Here is an 18,980-nt window from a genome sequence, read left to right on the forward strand (position 1 = left end):
TCTAATACAGCCATCTGCAGGAGTTAGTGGATGTTGTGTGCCTCCAGTACAGTATAGACCTGTATCTACCCTTTTTTGCTGGTGTTCTCTAACACAGGCATCTGCAAGAGTTAGTGGGTGTTGTGTGCCTCCAGCACAGTATACACCTGTATCTACCCTTTATTGCTGGTGTTCTCTAATACAGGCATCTGCAGGAGTTAAAGTGGGTGTTGTGTGCCTCCAGCACAGTATACACCTGAAGATAACCCTTATTGCTGGTGTTGTCTGTTGCATGTCTTGCATATTAGCCTTTAAAATGAGCACTTTTGATTTCGAACGTTCGAGTCCCATAGACTTTAATAGGGTTCTAAAGTTCGTAGGAATTTTTGGTCCGTTCGAAGCTTCTGGTGCAAACCGAACCGGGGGGGGGGGGGGGGGGTGTTCGGCTCATCCCTAATCCAGATGGTGTGGAGTCCAAGTGGTAATGAAACAAGTCTTGTGAGGGATCCTCCACCAACAGGTACACACACACACTGACTCTTAAGCCTCCTACACACGATCGGACTTTCTGATGGGAAATGTTCGATGACAGGATGTTGGCGCAAAATCTGACCGTGTGTACGCTCCATCGGACAATTATTATCGGATTTTCCGCAGACAAATGTTGGATGCCAGGTTTTAAAATTTTGCGCGGACAAATGTCTGTTGTCGGATTTTCCTAGCGTGTGTACACAAGTCCGTCGGACGAAAGTCCAAAGTACAAACACGCATGCTCGGAAGTGGTCGGTCTTGTAAATGAGCGTTCATAATGGAGAATTAACATTCGTGGCGCGGCAAATTATTAAATCTCAAAATGCAGTGCACAATTCTCTTCTTCTATAATGCTTTGCTGGTGATACTGATAAAGTTATTGCAAACTAATTTTCAAAGGCTTTTTTTTTTAGTGATATCAAGAATAATATTATTATGCTTTTTTATTTTTTTTTATTTGGGCAAGTTACCACAACACCATTATCCCGGAGTTTTTAAGATCAAAGATACAGCTATGTCGGTGTCCCTTGTCAATGTTATATTGTATTTTATAAAATGTAACTGCCGACTCCACAACTGTCATTTGAAGTAAAACACAAAGCCAAGTATTATTCTACACAATTGTTTTATTGTGCATTAAAAAAAGAAAACAAATAAAAATTGACACACTATCTGCCAATAGAACTTAACCAAAAAGTACATTCTATGCATCCAAAAATATAGAAAATATAACAAATCAAATCATTATTATTCAACCAAAAAATAATGTCAAAGCAATAACTCCAAGGCCAATAATAAATAACACGTTGTCTCCTCCGATTCCCCAACATGGCTGTTTTTTTTTAGCATTACCAGGGATTTGAGACAGTATCTATTCTGGAAATGTTCAATCATCAATATTTATGGATAGTTGACAAACGGCCATTGAGAAATGAACTGAAAAGTGCGAAATGAAAAGTGCGAATCAACACGCAGCAAACTACTAACAGGAAATTAGCAGAAGGAGCCCAAAGGGTGGCGCTAAAGAGCTTAAAAACAACATAGCACATCACTACGTTCGTATTTGTTGGCCAACAATTCCTTGCCGTTTGTATTCAAGACAAGTTTTGGGCCAACGCCCTTCGGACAAAAGTCCCACGGTTTTGTTGGCCAACAATCCGGTCCTGTGTACGAGGCTTAACTGTCCACAGTGGACCACCGGATACAGATGTAACTTGCGCTTATTACAAATCCAATCGCTCAAACACCAAAGCTCCTTCAGCCTCAAGCGAACTCCACTTCATCAGGGCTCCAATGGGTATAAAATACTGTTATGGAATTATTTCTGATTGGGACTCTTAAAACAGAAGTTAATACTGCAGCTGCAGGAACAGATTCATAGGACGCAATCACTGCGTGTAAAATGTCCGTTCAGTGCTAAAATGTATTATTACATGTTATTTTATAAATAGATAAGAAAAGGGTGGTGTGAGATGTTATTAAAAACGAACATATAAATATAATATTTTTAAAAGCTAGGGAATAGAACAATTGCGAAAGTAAAACCTTGAGAGGGGAGGGGGGAGTAGAGACAGGGAGAGCTTCTAGTAGGAGATGTGTCTGTGTGTATTAGGTGAAGGTTACATTTCATTTCAACAGTGAGAACAAAATGGAGTCTCTTGTGCTTAAATGAACAGTAGAGTGAGTGTCCATGTCATTTCCCTCCTTTTGTTTATTTGACACCATTCTTCTACGCATTACATTCAGCCGACTGCTGGTAACTCCTGTTACATTGGCGCAGAGAGACGGCGTCCAGTTCAGCTCTCTCCCAGTTTTCTCACAATAATGGCTTCATCAGGGCTGGTGGACCATTTATTGGTACAGCGAGTAGTCACACAGAGGAATAGCCTGATGAGGAAGTAAATAGCAAATATGAGAAGTAGGAACATCACAATGTAAGCGCTTAGTTTCCGTAACCTTGTTGCTGTTTCATATTTAAAAGTCACCAAAACCTCCTAAACCCTTCTCTAGCAATATCTCTGGCCTTATTCTGTAGGTCTCTTATCTTAGCAAGATGCCCTTTAATAATGTCCTCATTATCAGAAATGTATGTTAATCTGTGCTCTAATACTACTTTATTAATCAGAGCTATTTCTTCACTTAATAAACCTACAGTATCTCACAAAAGTAAGTACACCCCTCAGTCACATTTTTGTAAATCTTTTCTTCTCTCTTTTCATGTGACAACACTGAAGAAATGACACTTGTCTACAATGTAAAGTAGTGAGTGTACAGCTTGTATAACAGTGTAAATTTCCTGTCCCCTCAAAATAACTCAACACACAGCCATTAATGTCCAAACCGCTGGAAACAAAAGTCAGTACACCCCCTAAGTGAAAATCTCCAAATTGGGCCCAAAGTGTCAATATTTTGTGAGGCCACCATTATTTTCCAGCACTGCCTTCACCCTCTTGGGCATGGAGGTCACCAGAGCTTCACAGGTTGTCACTGGAGTCCTCTTCCCCTCCCCCATGATGACATCACGGAGCTGGTGGGTGTTACAGACCTTGCGCTCCTCCACCTTCCATTTGAGGATGTCCCACAGATGATCAATAGGGTTTAGGTCCAACATCCACCAGCTCCGTGGTGTCGTCATGGAGGAGTGGACCGGCTGAGAGAACCCGGTACCGTATGTTAGCTCTTTAAATTTATCTATGTGGTATTCATACCTCCAGATAACTCACTACTTTTCAACTTTCCCCCTCTCTCTCCCTCTCCACACCGACGCCTTTTGAGCTGCTCTGCTCCCAGGGCCCCTACCAAGCAAAGCTTATCTCTAGTATTTACCATATACTCCAGCAGAGGTCCTCTCTCACTGCCCTATCCCACTCCTACATGGGCAAATGGACGCAGCTCCTTAATCAACAAATCACTCTCCCACAATGGTCCAGAATTTGGTCCTCCACCTCTAAAATTTCCAGATGTGTGGCACAGAGAGAGACAGCATATAAAGTCCTACTGTTCTGGTATAGGACCCCCGAGGTTATTCATCGGTATGACGCCTCTCTTTCTCCCATGTGCTGGAGGTGTGGGAGGACCAAGGGTACGCATTATCATATCTTTTGGCAATGCGCTTTAATTACTCCTTTCTGGTCCATGGTATCTCACATGCTCCAGCAAATTTTTGACACCCCCATTCCATTGGATCCTGTCCACCTTCTCCTAGGCCTTCCCTTCCCGGAGTTGGGGAAGGCAGCTAATAAATTAGCTTCCTATGTGCTGCTTGCTGCTAAAAGAGCTATCCCCTCTAATTGGTTGTCTACTCAGCCCCCAACCCAGACTCAGCTGATACAAACCGTCGGGGACATACGCAGGATGGAACATTTGACGGCTATGGTGGAGGATGGGATTGACCGGTTTGGCGTGATCTGGGCCCCATGGGATGCCTCGATTTTTGGGCTCCCACGGGAGCCCTTGGTACCCCTAGCCACCCGGTTGGTGCCCGTCCCCTAGTGTTCCCTGACCTTCTGGCTCCCTGATGTTTTGTATTGTGTCGGTACTTCAAGTCTGTTTCTGCTGGCCCAACGGCCATTTGAAGCTTACCTTACCTCCTGAGGAAATTTATAGTGGTATGTAGCCCTCTTATGTCAGATATTAGTCACGTTATTGAAGCACCTGCTCAAGACCCCAACCTCTGCTTTACGATATGTGTTGTCTCTCAGCCCTTTTATTTTCATAAGGTTTTACGTAATACTTTTCTGTTGTTTATTTCCTTTCTGCATTTTATTTTGCTTTGTTTTCTTTTAGTTATTTTTTATTTATTTTTTATCCTTCCATTGCTACTGTATATCTGTAGTCACCATGAGGTTATATCAGTCTCTCCAATAAGGTATGCTCCAGATTTTCTTTGAATATTGTCAGTTCTGTATCTTTTCATTCTCTGTAAAAAATTCTCTCAATAAAAATTACAATTTAAAAAAAAAGGTATCTATGTGCCTCAGTAACGCTCAAGTGTACGTCACAAGTCTGTAGCAGAGACTTTGTCGAGCACCCCACCGGCTGCTGGACCTAGTGAGAGAGGTCTATCCGGGGGTTGTTAGATCCAGCTGTGAAACGGTCTTTATCCTCTGGATTTTCTCTAAGGACTTCCATTATTTTTGCAATCTAAGTACCTGAACTCATTCCTAACCCTCTACCCTTTATTGAAAGACTCTGTTTCTGTTCTAAATAAATAACTCAAAAGAAGATTTAGTGTCAGTTTCCACATTCTTTGGGCCATCTATCACGGGAACCCCTACTAGACAGAGAAACAAACCAGAAGGTAACGGTAAGCCCAATAAAACCAGTAGCTCCTTCGGGGGTCAGTGCTACATGTATATATACTGGAGATATATATATATATATATATATATATATATATATATATATATATATATATATATATATATATATCCAGTATATATAATTATACACAGCAACTATATATCCACATATATGTAACAAAGACCTATGTTTTTATTAAAACAGAACTTTTTTTGGTTACAATGTTTGCAGGGGACTGTGTACTGATATATACAGTACATGTATAGAGAGGGAGTGCCCTGTAAAGATCCTCATATATCCTTGAACTCTATTCTACAATGTATATAGAGAACGGGAAGTCAACAGATTTTATTTTGCAATCCTGATCAAACATTGCCACAGAACTCATCCAGGAAATGAGATAATGTTACCAGCAATAACATGGCTCCGCCCCCAGTGCTATAAGCTCAGGGGCCCGGGGCCCCTACTCATTTCATAGCAGAACCTGCAAGACATCAGGATGAAGGCAACAATCACTCTCCTAATCCTGGGGCTCCTCTTCATCCGTGGTAAGTACGAATATTTCCTTATTATACATCTTTCCTTGTCTTATTCTCCCATTACAAGTCCATTCTATAAACATTCCGCCATTGTCCATAATACACCCATCTATACTGGCAGAACACTGACTTTTATTTTAGTCCATAATTATTATTTTTATTATATATACACACACACAGTATATAGTTTATATATATACTGTATACTAGCAGCACACTGACTTTGTTTCTCATCCAATTTGTTCTCCTGAATATTTGTTACTTTATCTTGAAGCTCCTCCTGGGAAGAAATGAAAATGTTTCAATGATTCTGACTTCTTTCCATGTTGCAGTTTAGATGAAACAATCTAGAAAGTCATTTCACCAAACCATGAATCTATCCCCTATTTTGTAGACGCTATAACTTTTGCGCAGACCAATCAATATACACTTATTGCTTTTTATTTTATTTTTTTACTAAAAATATGTAGAAGAATACATATCAGCCCAAACTGAGTAAGATTTTTATATATAATATATATATATATATATATATATATATATATATCCTCCACCAGCATGCGCGATTTTAAAGCGTAACATGTTAGGTATCTAATTACTCAGCATCACCTTCATTATACATGGTGGGGGAGGGGGGGGGGTGAGGACAGCAGCCATGTGCAGCTTATAGAGGAGGCTGTGTGGGGATCGCACCACCCTGGACCTTACTGGAATAAGTGAAGTATAGACATAATGAGCATTTAACCCTTGCAGTCTGTGTGTGTGTGTGGGGGGGGGGGGGTATTTTTCTAATTCCTGAAGTTGGGATTTTAGATTTGGGATCAGGCAATTTTATCCTGAAAAACAAAACAGACCTCTAATTTCACCATCGCAGCTCTGCAAAATGAAGCAAGGTTTTCAAAGTTCCCCTTTGAAGCCAAAAATGTTCTATAGTCCTGGGCGGGGCTTGTGATGTCATTGGATGAGAGGCAGTGTCATGTCATTGGATGGGAGGCAGTGTGATGTCAGTGGATGAGAGGCAGTGTGATGCCATTGCATGAGAGGCAGTGTGATGTCATTGGATGAGAGGCAGTGTGATGTCATTGGATGAGAGGCAGTGTGATGTCATTGGATGAGAGGCAGTGTGATGCCATTGGATGAGAGGCAGTGTGATGTCATTGGATGAGAGGCAGTGTGATGTCATTGGATGAGAGGCAGTGTGATGTCAGTGGATGAGAGGCAGTGTGATGTCATTGGATGAGAGGCAGCGTCATGTCATTGGATGAGAGGCAGTGTGATGTCATTGGATGGGAGGCAGTGTGATGTCATTGGATGGGAGGCAGTGTGATGTCATTGGATGAGAGGCAGTGTGATGTCATTGGATGAGAGGCAGTGTCATGTCATTGGATGGGAGGCAGTGTGATGTCATTGGATGAGAGGCAGTGTGATGTCAGTGGATGAGAGGCAGTGTGATGTCATTGGATGAGAGGCAGCGTCATGTCATTGGATGAGAGGCAGTGTGATGTCATTGGATGGGAGGCAGTGTGATGTCAGTGGATGAGAGGCAGTGTTATGTCATTGGATGGGAGGCAGTGTGATGTCGTTGGATGAGAGGCAGTGTGATGTCATTGGATGAGAGGCAGTGTGATGTCATTGGATAAGAGGCAGTGTGATGTCATTGGATGAGAGGCAGTGTCATGTCATTGGATGGGAGGCAGTGTGATGTAATTGGATGAGAGGCAGTGTGATGTCATTGGATTGGAGGCAGTGTGATGTCATTGGATGAGAGGCAGCGTGATATCATTGGATGAGAGGCAGCGTCATGTCATTGGATGAGAGGCAGTGTGATGTCATTGGATGGGAGGCAGTGTGATGTCAGTGGATGAGAGGCAGTGTTATGTCATTGGATGGGAGGCAGTGTGATGTCGTTGGATGAGAGGCAATGTGATGTCATTGGATGAGAGGCAGTGTGATGTCATTGGATGAGGGGCAGTGTTATGTCATTGGATGAGAGGCAGTGTGATGTCAGTGGATGAGAGGTAGTGTGATGTCATTGGATGAGAGGCAGTGTGATGCCATTGGATGAGAGGCAGTGTGATGTCATTGGATGGGAGGCAGTGTGATGTCATTGGATGAGAGGCAGTGTGATGTCATTGGATGAGAGGCAGTGTCATGTCATTGGATGGGAGGCAGTGTGATGTCATTGGATGAGAGGCAGTGTGATGTCATTGGATGAGAGGCAGTGTGATGTCAGTGGATGAGAGGCAGTGTGATGTCAGTGGATGAGAGGCAGTGTGATGTCATTGGATGAGAGGCAGTGTGATGTCAGTGGATGAGAGACAGTGTGATGTCAGTGGATGAGAGGTAGTGTGATGTCATTGGATGGGAGGCAGTGTGATGTCGTTGGATGAGAGGCAGTGTGATGTCATTTGATGAGAGGCAGTGTGATGTCATTGAATGAGAGGCAGTGTGATGTCGTTTGATGAGAGGCAGTGTGATGTCATTGGATGAGAGGCAGTGTGATGCCATTGGATGAGAGGCAGTGTAATGTCATTGGATGGGAGGCAGTGTGATGTCATTGGATGAGAGGCAGTGTGATGCCATTGGATGAGAGGCAGTGTGATGTCATTGGATGGGAGGCAGTGTGATGTCATTGGATGAGAGGCAGTGTGATGTCATTGGATGAGAGGCAGTGTGATGTCATTGGATGAGAGGCAGTGTGATGTCATTGGATGGGAGGCAGTGTGATGTCATTGGATGAGAGGCAGTGTGATGTCATTGGATGAGAGGCAGTGTGATGTCATTGGATGGGAGGCAGTGTGATGTCATTGGATGGGAGGCAGTGTGATGTCATTGGATGAGAGGCAGTGTGATGTCATTGGATGAGAGGCAGTGTGATGTCAGTGGATGAGAGGCAGTGTGATGTCAGTGGATGAGAGGCAGTGTGATGTCATTGGATGAGAGGCAGTGTGATGTCAGTGGATGAGAGACAGTGTGATGTCAGTGGATGAGAGGTAGTGTGATGTCATTGGATGGGAGGCAGTGTGATGTCGTTGGATGAGAGGCAGTGTGATGTCATTTGATGAGAGGCAGTGTGATGTCATTGAATGAGAGGCAGTGTGATGTCGTTTGATGAGAGGCAGTGTGATGTCATTGGATGAGAGGCAGTGTGATGCCATTGGATGAGAGGCAGTGTAATGTCATTGGATGGGAGGCAGTGTGATGTCATTGGATGAGAGGCAGTGTGATGCCATTGGATGAGAGGCAGTGTGATGTCATTGGATGGGAGGCAGTGTGATGTCATTGGATGAGAGGCAGTGTGATGTCATTGGATGAGAGGCAGTGTGATGTCATTGGATGAGAGGCAGTGTGATGTCATTGGATGGGAGGCAGTGTGATGTCATTGGATGAGAGGCAGTGTGATGTCATTGGATGAGAGGCAGTGTGATGTCATTGGATGGGAGGCAGTGTGATGTCATTGGATGGGAGGCAGTGTGATGTCATTGGATGAGAGGCAGTGTGATGCCAGTAGAAGAGGTTGGCGGCTCTCTGTCTGTGTCCTGATAATCTCTATATATATTCTTCTAGGTGAGGCTCTGCGGTGCCGGCAGAGCGCCTGTACCGGGAGAGGAGGTTGCAGTGCCAAAGTGCAGACCTGCTCAGGAAACGCCGACCATTGCTTCTCCCTGATAACGACCCTAGGATACAATGGTAAGTGTCTGTGAGATCTTCACACCCGTCCTTATTAAACTTTCACTCTAGTTAACATATTATTAAAGTTTAATCTGTTCATATTTTGAATTCCCTGTTTCCCCCTCCCCCCTCATCAACATATACAGTCTGATCACTGGGGGAGGGGAGACTAAGGAAATGACTCCTCCTCCTTCTACAAAGTTACAATGTACAGTCTGATCACTGGGGGAGGGGAGACTGAAGAAATGCTTCCTCCTCCTTCTACAAAGTTACAATGTACAGTCTGATCACTGGGGGGAGGGGAGACTGAGGAAATGCTTTCTCCTGCCTGCAGTAGACTGATGTTAGGTGATGCTGGATGTCCTCCAGCCTAGGCAAAGTTACTGGCTGGAGACCAAGGATGACAATGTGATGATAAAAGGTGGAACTCCTGCTAAGTGATTCTGTATGTTGTGAAATGTCAGAAACATGTAAAGAAACTGACAGGTCCACTTCCAGGACTGAGAGACGTCCTAACTGCCATTTGTTCAGATAATAAGACTGGACAGAGTTGTATGGAGGCCCCGCCTCCTGACTGCTCACCTCTCTCTATGGTTTTCGTTATATAACAATGGCCGGTTCCTCTAGCTGACTTTGTACATTTTAGCTGTGAAAAGTGTCCGTTCACCTTCAAATTCATTTGTTTTCCCCTCCTTAGTCTATCTGACCCGTGGATGCATTGCCAGGACCAACTGTGCGACCATGAAGGCCCTCCACCCCAACACCAACTGCTGCTCTACAGATCTCTGTAACTGAAGCCTCAATCCGAAGTCTATGGTCCCACCAACCATCTCCTCAGCCTTCAGATGGACCAGAAACATTGTCCTCACCTTCCTACAACTGCCATTTGTAACCTTTATATTCTCTATATATTTCTATCAATGTTTTAATGTTGGACTGAAATGATGAACTCAATTTTTCAAAGCAAAGTCTATAAAGATATAGGGTTGCCACGTTGCCACGTCATCCCTTTAAACCTGAACACATACTAATTACACAGTTTCTGGGGCTGATTAAGGTGGTAATTGAACTCACTGTATTAAATTAGCCTCAGAACCCGTGGAATTCATGGAGGAGCGAGTTTGGGGTGGAGGAACTTGACTGGTCCTGACCTCAACCTGATAGAACACCTTGGGGATGAATGATGAGGCCTTCTCATCCATGGAACACACGGATCTCTGCCTTCCCCTAGTACAAGCCCCTCCCACACAGTGAGTAAGCACATTTTAGGCACACATCTAACCCTTTTGATCGCCCTAGAGCAGAGATATGCAATTATCGGACTTCCAGCTGTTGCAAAACTACAAGTCCCATCATGCCTCTGCCTCTGGGTGTCATCTTGTGGCTGTCAGAGTCTTGCTATGCCTCATGGAACTTGTAGTTCTGCAACAGCTGGAGGTCCGCTAATTGCATATCCCTGCCCTAGAATATTAACCCCTTCCCAGCCAGTGTCATTAGTACAGTGACAGTGCATATTTATTTAGTACTGATCCCTGTATTAGTGTCACTGGTCCCCAAAAAAGTGTTAAAAGTGTAGGTTAGCTCCGTAAAAAAAAAAAAAACACGTATGTCAACAAGCTACACTCTCCCTCCAGGGAACCGGTGCAGCACACCTTGAGAATCGCGTCAATGTTTCACATAGGGTTGCCATGTCGCCTTTAAACCCGAACACATACTAATTACACCGGTTCTGGGGCTCATTAAGGTGGTAATTGAACTCACTGTATTAAATTAGTCTCAGAACCCGTGGAAATTCATGTGTGTAGGGATGAGGTGGCAACTCTAGTTTTGCGACTATTACGCAACCCTTTACAATCGAGATTCAAATGCCTGTCCTACCGAGCTTGCACAGAAGCAGGCACGTGTTGAGGCCTATCGTTCCTCCTCTGGCTTCCCTAATCTGTCCCCTGAGCAGCAGGTCAATATGGTTCTTCCTATATCTCCTGAGTTACATAGTTACTAAGGTTGAATAAAGACACCAGTCCATCCAGTTCAACGTGAGTGTCTACAATTATCCCTATCCCTGTACATTGCACACTCACATTGGTCCCTACCCTCAAGGAGCCCACAATCCAAGGTCCCCATTCTTATACTAGGACCAATTTTGGACAGCAGCCAAATAACCTACCTGAATGTCTTTGGATTGTGGCAGGAAACCCACGCAGGCACAGGGAGAACATGCAAACTCCAGGCAGATGGTGTCGTGGTTGGGATTTGAACCAGCGACCCTTCTTACTGCTAGGTGAGAGTGCTAACCACTGCACCACTGTGCCGCCCAGAGTTGTTGGCTACTGTGAGATCCCTTCCTGACGGAAAGAGTCCTGGACCTGATGGCTTCACAAAGGCCTACTACTGGAAATTCTTCACACAACTACAGGCTCCTTTGTGTACGTTTTTTAATTCTCTCGCCACTAATGGGTGATTCCCAAAAGGGGGCCTCATTGGCTTATATCTCAGTCCTCCCGAAAAATGGGAAAGATCATACCCTCCCGCAGGGCTAGCGTCCAATTTCTGAATACGGACTTGAAGATATTTGCTAAGATTTTCGCCAATCGCCTTAAACATCTCCTTCCTAAGATAGTCCACCCTGACTAGACAGGCTTTATAGTATAGAAGCAAGAGACAACTCCATCAGGGCTCTCCAGCTCATTCATTGGGCCCGTATACGTTATCATCTGCCCCCCTACTTGGTTCTTTCCACTGTCGCTGAGAAGGCACTTGATGGTGTGGATTGGGATTTCCTTAATGCTGTGCTGGTGAGGTTGGGCCTAGGGTCGCATATGATGAGCTGGATTTCAGCGCTATACACATTCCCCACAGCCCAAGATAGGGTGAATGGGGGGCTTATCCCCAGTGTTCTCTACTCTGAGACAGGGGTGTCCACTTTTGCCCCTATTATTTGCCCTGGTACTGGAACCACTGTTACGGAAAATAAGATCTAATCAGAATATCAGAAGATCCCTGTAGGCTCCGTGGAACATAAGCTTTCGGCTTATGTGGACGATGTCCTCTTCCACTTTGTGGACCCAACTGTCTCGCTGCCAAACCTGATGGAGGAACTATAGTCAGGTGTCCAATTTTCGGGATCAATTTTGCCAAATCAGAAATCTTGCCAATTATTGTTCCTTCGGCTATGGCCTCCAAGAGGTCCTTTCCCTTCACCTGGGCATCTCCCTCTATGCGATACCTTGGCATTCACCTCATGGATAACCTAGATACTCTATACACTTACAACTATATTCTTTTACTTAAAGCGGAAGTAAACCCAATGATTTAATAGTTCCAAAAAACAGTTACGTTCCCGGCATGCCGGAAAGGTGAACTGTCACATTGGTTGTGCTCTCAACCAAACTGTCACACCATCCAATGGCTGGTGTCATAACTGATCACATGTGCAACATCATGGCAGTTGAAGATTAAACAAAGGCCAAGATGGCAGCTTCCATGGCTGAAAATAATAGGAGGGTTTACTTCCACTTTAAAACAGTTTAGACCTAAAGTCATGGGACAAGGAGACTTCCACATGGGTTGGCTGCACAAATATCATCAAAATGACAATATTGCCCTTTGTACTGTTTCTCCTCGAAGATGGTGCCTATCCCCCTACCCTCAGGCTTCTTTAAGGAGCTTCATAGCCTTTTCATTCGGTCTGTGTGGAGAGGCAAGAAGCCATGACTTGCCGTGGCGATAGTGCAGCGGTCTAAGTGAAATGGTGGTCTGGGTCTACCTAACATTTCCCAATATTACCAGGCAATTGCATTACAGCATATCCTCAACTGCTATAAATTGTGGGTGCAAATGGAGAAGGTTATATCAGGTCAGAATCTGTCGTATGCTCCGTGGGTTCCAATGGTGGACAGGGGCCTCTCAGATTGGGTATCTCCGTTGACTGCCCAAATTCTGAAGGCTTGGGATAGAATGAACAAGGATTTCACAATGGCTCCCCCCATCCTCGTTGTTGGCCCCAGTGGATGGCTTCTCTTGGTTCCCTCCCGGTGAGCCGCTCTCCTTTCTTGGAACCTGGGCGAGCAACGGCCTTTACAGCTTGGCACGTGTTGTGCAAGGACATACTTTTGTCCCACTTACCACCCTAAGGGAACGCTATGGCAGTTTCCCCCTTTGATTTTCAGAGACACCATCAGCTCCACCACACCACCAAATCCCCCGATGCCTCTATCACAAAATGCTCTCCCACACCTTCTCAACGTGGTTAGACACCTAATTCCAGATTACTGGAAAAGCTTGCGCATTCCGAGTCAAAAGGAGTGGATAGGGAAGGTGGAAGAATGGCTGTAGGGGTACTCAGAAAAGATTTGACTCCATTTGGGCTTCCTGGAGAAACCCCCATCTCAGGGACGTTCTCAGTCTCACCCAGCTTGGACCCCAGGGCCGTCTTTAAGGCAGGGCAAAAGGGGCAGCTGCCCTGGGCCCTGTCATTGTTGTGGGACCCAAAGCAGCTGCCTCATACTTGCCAACTATCCCAGTTTACATTCGCTTGTCCCTTGAGGTTTTAGTCCTGTTGTTGTGTACAGACGACTCACCTGCAGACCCTGTGTTTACATGTAAATAACCAGCATTCATATGTAAATAGCAGTGACATGCATATGTAAATAGCTGAGGCCAACTGCATTGATATGTAAATAATGCAGCATTCATATGTATATCATGCCCCCTGCAGTGAGGAGATGATGTGCTGTAACCTACAGCAACCAGTGAGCAGTATTACTGTACAGTAATCTCTAGCAGCCAATCAACAAGCCAAAATCATGTGCTGTAACCTCTAGCAACTAATCAGTGAGCCTTAAGGAGTGCTGTAACCTCTAGCAACCAGTCAGTAAGCAGTAATGATATGCTGTAACCTCTGGCAACCAATCGCAATCGCTGCCTGATCTGGTACAGTAAACAGATTTTAAGTCTAGCTGCTATTTATTGTATGTCTCAGAGAAGATGGAGAGCAAAATTGCATGGGGTGAGGGGGGCCCTAAACAAATTTTTGTCCAGGGCCCAATCAATATTAAAGACGGCCCTGCCTTGCTGGTTCTGGCTGACCCCAAATTTAAACAACTAGTTTTGGCAAACCCCTCCCCCCCCCCCCCCCCCGGGGTTGCTGTGTCCAATCAGTCATGGAACCAGGTGTGAAGATGGAGTTCACATTGTGGGAACAATAGTTTGATTCTATATTTTTCTGGTCATCAATATAACGAATATGTAGCGAGTTCTATGTCGGTAAGGATCTTAATAGGCAGGCAAGCGGGAAAAAACCTCTGGATAGCCGCACACCGGAAAAAAGACTTAAAATCCTGTATTATTATTGAAAGTCGTGGGTCACATCACATCAAATAGTCCACAGCAAAGGAAAAGTGTACAAAAACTGACGCGTTTCGCACTAGAATCAGTGCTTACTCATAGCTTGATTCTAGTGTGAAACGCATCAGTATTTTTTACCCTTTGATGTGACCCACGACTTTCAATAAAAATACAGGATTTTAAGTCTTTTTCCGGTGTGCGGCTATCCAGTTTTTTATGCAGTTTTTTTCCTGCTTGCCTGCCTATTGTGTATGTAACAGCCAGCACCTGGGGCTCATTAATAGGAAGAAGAGCATCCACCCTGGAGAGCTATCCTGGAGCGGCGGTTCCCTTTCTCTGTCCGTAAGGATCTTGTTTGAAGTTTACAGGTTCCTCCTCCCAGTCGGGGGAGGGGTTGTGTCCACAGGAACCGATTGTCCGGGACATAGAAGGACCTGACTGATTTTATATAGTGATGATATAGCTCACTGTTTTACGATATTGTCTTCTAGAATTGCAGATGACGATGACTACTTTTCTCTTTTCTATGTTTTATTTTACCTTTTTTTTTTGTGTGTGTTTTATTTATGTTGAAAACTTTAAAATAAAGATTATATAAAAAAAATTCTTTTTAAAAAAAGTGTCAGTTAGGTGTCCGATTTGTCTGCCGCAATGTCGCAGCCCCGCTATAAATCGCATTACTAGTAAAAAAAAAAATACATAAAATAAATACAAATACCATAAATCTATCCCACAGTTTGTAGACGCTATAAATTTTTGCGCAAACCAATCAATATACGCTTATTGGGATTTTTTTTAACCAAAAAAAGTAGCAGAATACATATTGGCCTAAACTGTTTTTTTTTTTTTTTTTTTTTTTTTTTTAATTGGATATGTTTTATAGCAGAAAGTAAAAAATATTGTTTTTTTTGTTTTTATTTTTTTTAAATTGTCGGTCTTTTTTTTTTGTTTATAGCGCAAAAAGTAAAAACCGCAGAGGTGATCAAATACCAGCAAAATAAATCTCTATTTGTGGGGGGAAAAAAAAAGGACATAAATTTAATTTGAGTACAGCGTCGCACGACCGCGCAACTGTCAGTTAATGTGATGTCGTATCGCAAAAAATGCCCTGGTCGTGAATTATCATTATTATTATTATACAGGATTTTTATAGCGCCAACAGTTTGCGCAGCGCTTTACAACATGAGGGCAGACAGTACACTTACAATACAAATAAAATACAGGGGGGATCAGAGGGCCCTGATCATTAGAGCTTACAATCTAGAAGGGAGGGTCAAGTGGAAAGAAAAGGTAATGACTGTGGGGGATGAGCTGATGGAGAAAATGAAAATACAGTTGTTAGGTGGGGGAAGGGTAGGCTTCTCTGAAGAGAAGGGTTTTTAGGGATTGTCTAAAAGCTAATAAAGTAGGAGATAGGCGGACAGATTGGGTAGGGAGTTCCATAGGATTGGAGAGGCTTTGGAAAAGTCCTGGAGGCGAGCATGGGAGGAGGTGACGAGGGAGCTAGAGAGCAGGAGTGTCAGGTCACCTGAGACCAGGTGACAGATGCACTCCGTAGGAGTCGGAAGTGCACCGCTAGGTAGTGAACCTTAGGACTGACTGCTGCGGATTGTACCCAGGGAGATTCAGGACACAGTTCTACAGGATCACTAACACAGATCCCAATGGGAGCTGGAGCATAGATTCCCCAGGGCGCGGAGTCTAAGAGCCAGCGGGTGTTTCGCCAGAGTCTCCAGTGGTGAGGATGGACTTGGCTGCAGTCTGGCTCCAGGTCACGGCCCCTAGGGTCTCACAGCTCACGCCCACAGTAGACTACAGGAGAAGGAAGCAGCAGGCTGGAACAGCAAGGATAGTAAGGGGATAAGGCAGAGGTCAGGGCGACTAGCAGACAGGAACAACAGACCAAAGGTTCAGGGTCGCAGGCAGACAGGGATGGTCGGGGACACGCCAAAAGGTCAGGGTCACAAGCAGACAGGAATCGTTGAGAAAAGGCCAAGGTCGATAACAGAGACAAACATAGAGCACACGGCAAGCAGGAACCAGGAAGCCAAACACATAATGGTACAAAATGATTGATCAGCACCGCAGGCTTGCAGTGCACAGGTTAATATAAGGTTCCCTGATAGGGCCTGGGGTGGAGCCATGCTTAGAGGAGAGGTTATAAAAACCACCAGGTGGAAGTCGCTGGCCTCTTAGTCTGAACACATGAGGAGAGGTAAGCAAACAGAGGAAGATCACTGCATAACCATGACAAGCAGGGCCGTTTTTAAGGCAGGGTAAAAGGGGAAGCTGCCCTGGGCCCTGTCATTGTTTTGGGGTCCAGAGCAGCTGCCTCATAATTGCCAACTATCCTGGTTTAAATTCCCTGGCCTTTTGAGGTTTTAGTCCTGTGCTGTGTCCCAATATTTCAGTGTGAAGTGCTGCTACTAATGCTGCCCAGCTCTGCCCTATTGTTGTGTACAGAGGACTCACCTGCAGACCCTGTGTTTACATGTAAATTACTGGCATTCATATGGAAATATTGTCGCCATTCATAAGTAAATAGCGGAGGCCGGCGACATTGATATGCATATCATGCCCCCCTGAGGTCATATCCACAGTAATCTCTAGCAATCGATCAACAAACAGAAATCATGTGCTGTAACCTCTAGCAACTAACCAGTGAGCTGTAATGTGTTCTGTAACCTCTAGCAACCAGTCAGTGAGCGGTAATGATACACTGTAACCAGGGCCATCTTTAATATTGATTGGACCATGGGCAAAAAAAAATGTTGGGCCCCCCCATGCAGTTTTTCTCTCCACCTGCTTTGAGACATATAATAAAAAGTAGCAAGACTCAAAATCAGTTTACTGAATCAGATTAGACAGCGAATCTGTTTGGTTGCCAGAGGTTACAGTGTATAATTACCACTCACTGACTGGTTGCTAGAGGTTACAGCACAAAATGTCTGCTTGTTGATTGGTTGCTAGAGATTACTGTACATCAATACTGCTCATTGATTGGTTGCTATAGGTTACTGCACATCATTGCTGCTTACTGATTGGTTGCTAGAGGTTACAGCACATCATCTCCTCACCCATTAATAGACATTAAACTCCCAGGGATCCTAGGACTCTCTGGCTCAGTGGCAATGCAGTGCAGACTTTCAAGCATGCCCCTTCAACCACCAGTGGGCAGCATTCAGTATTGGTGGATATGACCTCAGGGGGGCATGATCTACATATGAATACCGCCTCTATTTACATATTAATGTCATCACTATTTATATGTCAATGTCGGTATTTACATGTAAACACAGGGTCTGCGGGTGAGTCATCTGTACACAACAATAGGGCAGAGCTGGGCAGCATTAGTAGCAGCACTTCACACTGAGATATCGGGACACAGCACAGGACTAACACTTCAAGGAACAATGTAATTTAAACTGGAATAGTTGGCAAGTATGAGGCAGCTGCTTTGGGCCCCACAACAATGACAGGGCCCAGGGCAGCTGCCCCTTTTGCCCTGCCTTAAAAACGGCCCTGACTGTAACCTCTGCCAACCAATCGCAATAGCTGCCTGATCTGATTCGGTAAACTGATTTTGAGTCTAGCTGTTATTTATTGTATGTCTCGGAGCAGGTGAGGAGCGAAACTGCATGGGGTGGGGGGGGCCCAAGAAAAGTTTTGCCCAGGGTCCAATCAATATTAAAGACGGCCCTGATGACAAGGAGGTCTTGGGAGGAACAAAGAGAATGAGTAGGTCGGTATTTAGAGCCTGGGCTAGTGATGTAGCTGGGAGGAGGGTAAATCTTCCAGAGCTGAAGAGGTTAAATCATGTAAACTAAAAATTGTCTTGAGGACTGCGGTTGTGGAGGGAGTGGGGGAAGGATGGTGGGGGTTGGATGGGTTGGATGGTGATGGAGATACTAGGGGGGGCGGGGGAGGGGTGCCAAAATGCCTAAGTAGACAAAAACCCTTCCACCGGCCCTGAATATGGACACTGATTTCCAGAACTGTTCTGGAAGAATTCCAATTAGCTTTATAAATTCAATAAAATCAGGAAAAACGTGAATAAAAAAAAAACTGCCACTGTGACAGTCCACCCCTCCTCCCTTCCAGGGCCGTCTTTAATATTGATTGGACCCGGGGGAAATTTTTTTCTTGGGGGGCCCCCCTCCCCCCATGCAATTTCACTGTCCACCTTCTCTGAGACATATAATAAATAGCAGCTACACTTAAAATCAGTTTACTGAATCAGATCAGGCAGTGATTGAGATTGGTTGCCAGAGGTTACAGCATATCATTACTGCTTACTGAGTGGTTGCTAGAGGTTACAGCACACATTAAGGCTCACTGATTAGTTACTAAAGGTTACAGCACATGATTTCTGCTTGTTGCTTGGTTGCTAGAGATTACTGTACAGTAATACTGCTCACTGGTTGCTATAGGTTACAGCACATCTTCTCTTCACTGCAGGGGGGGGCATGATATACATATGAATGCCAGCTTTATTTACATATCAATGTCACCGGCCTCAGATATTTACATATGAATGTCGCTGATATTTACATATGAATGGCGGTTATTTACATGTAAACACAGGGTCTGCAGGTGAGTTCTCTTTACACA

General features: G+C 44.5%; 1 long non-coding RNA gene across 1 annotated transcript; it reads left to right on the forward strand.

Annotated features, from left to right (window-relative positions):
• Positions 1-5,204: 5,204 nt before the first annotated feature.
• On the forward strand, positions 5,205-11,053 carry LOC143958016 (uncharacterized). Its single transcript, XR_013270080.1, has 3 exons — positions 5,205-5,360; positions 8,919-9,041; positions 9,721-11,053. It is a non-coding gene; the product is annotated as an uncharacterized LOC143958016 (long non-coding RNA).
• Positions 11,054-18,980: the final 7,927 nt, after the last annotated feature.

The sequence above is a fragment of the Lithobates pipiens genome, unplaced genomic scaffold (genome assembly GCF_037356315.1).
Source record: "Lithobates pipiens isolate NorthernLeopardFrog02 unplaced genomic scaffold, aLitPip1_a1.2 Scaffold_56, whole genome shotgun sequence".
Taxonomy (NCBI): domain Eukaryota; kingdom Metazoa; phylum Chordata; class Amphibia; order Anura; family Ranidae; genus Lithobates; species Lithobates pipiens.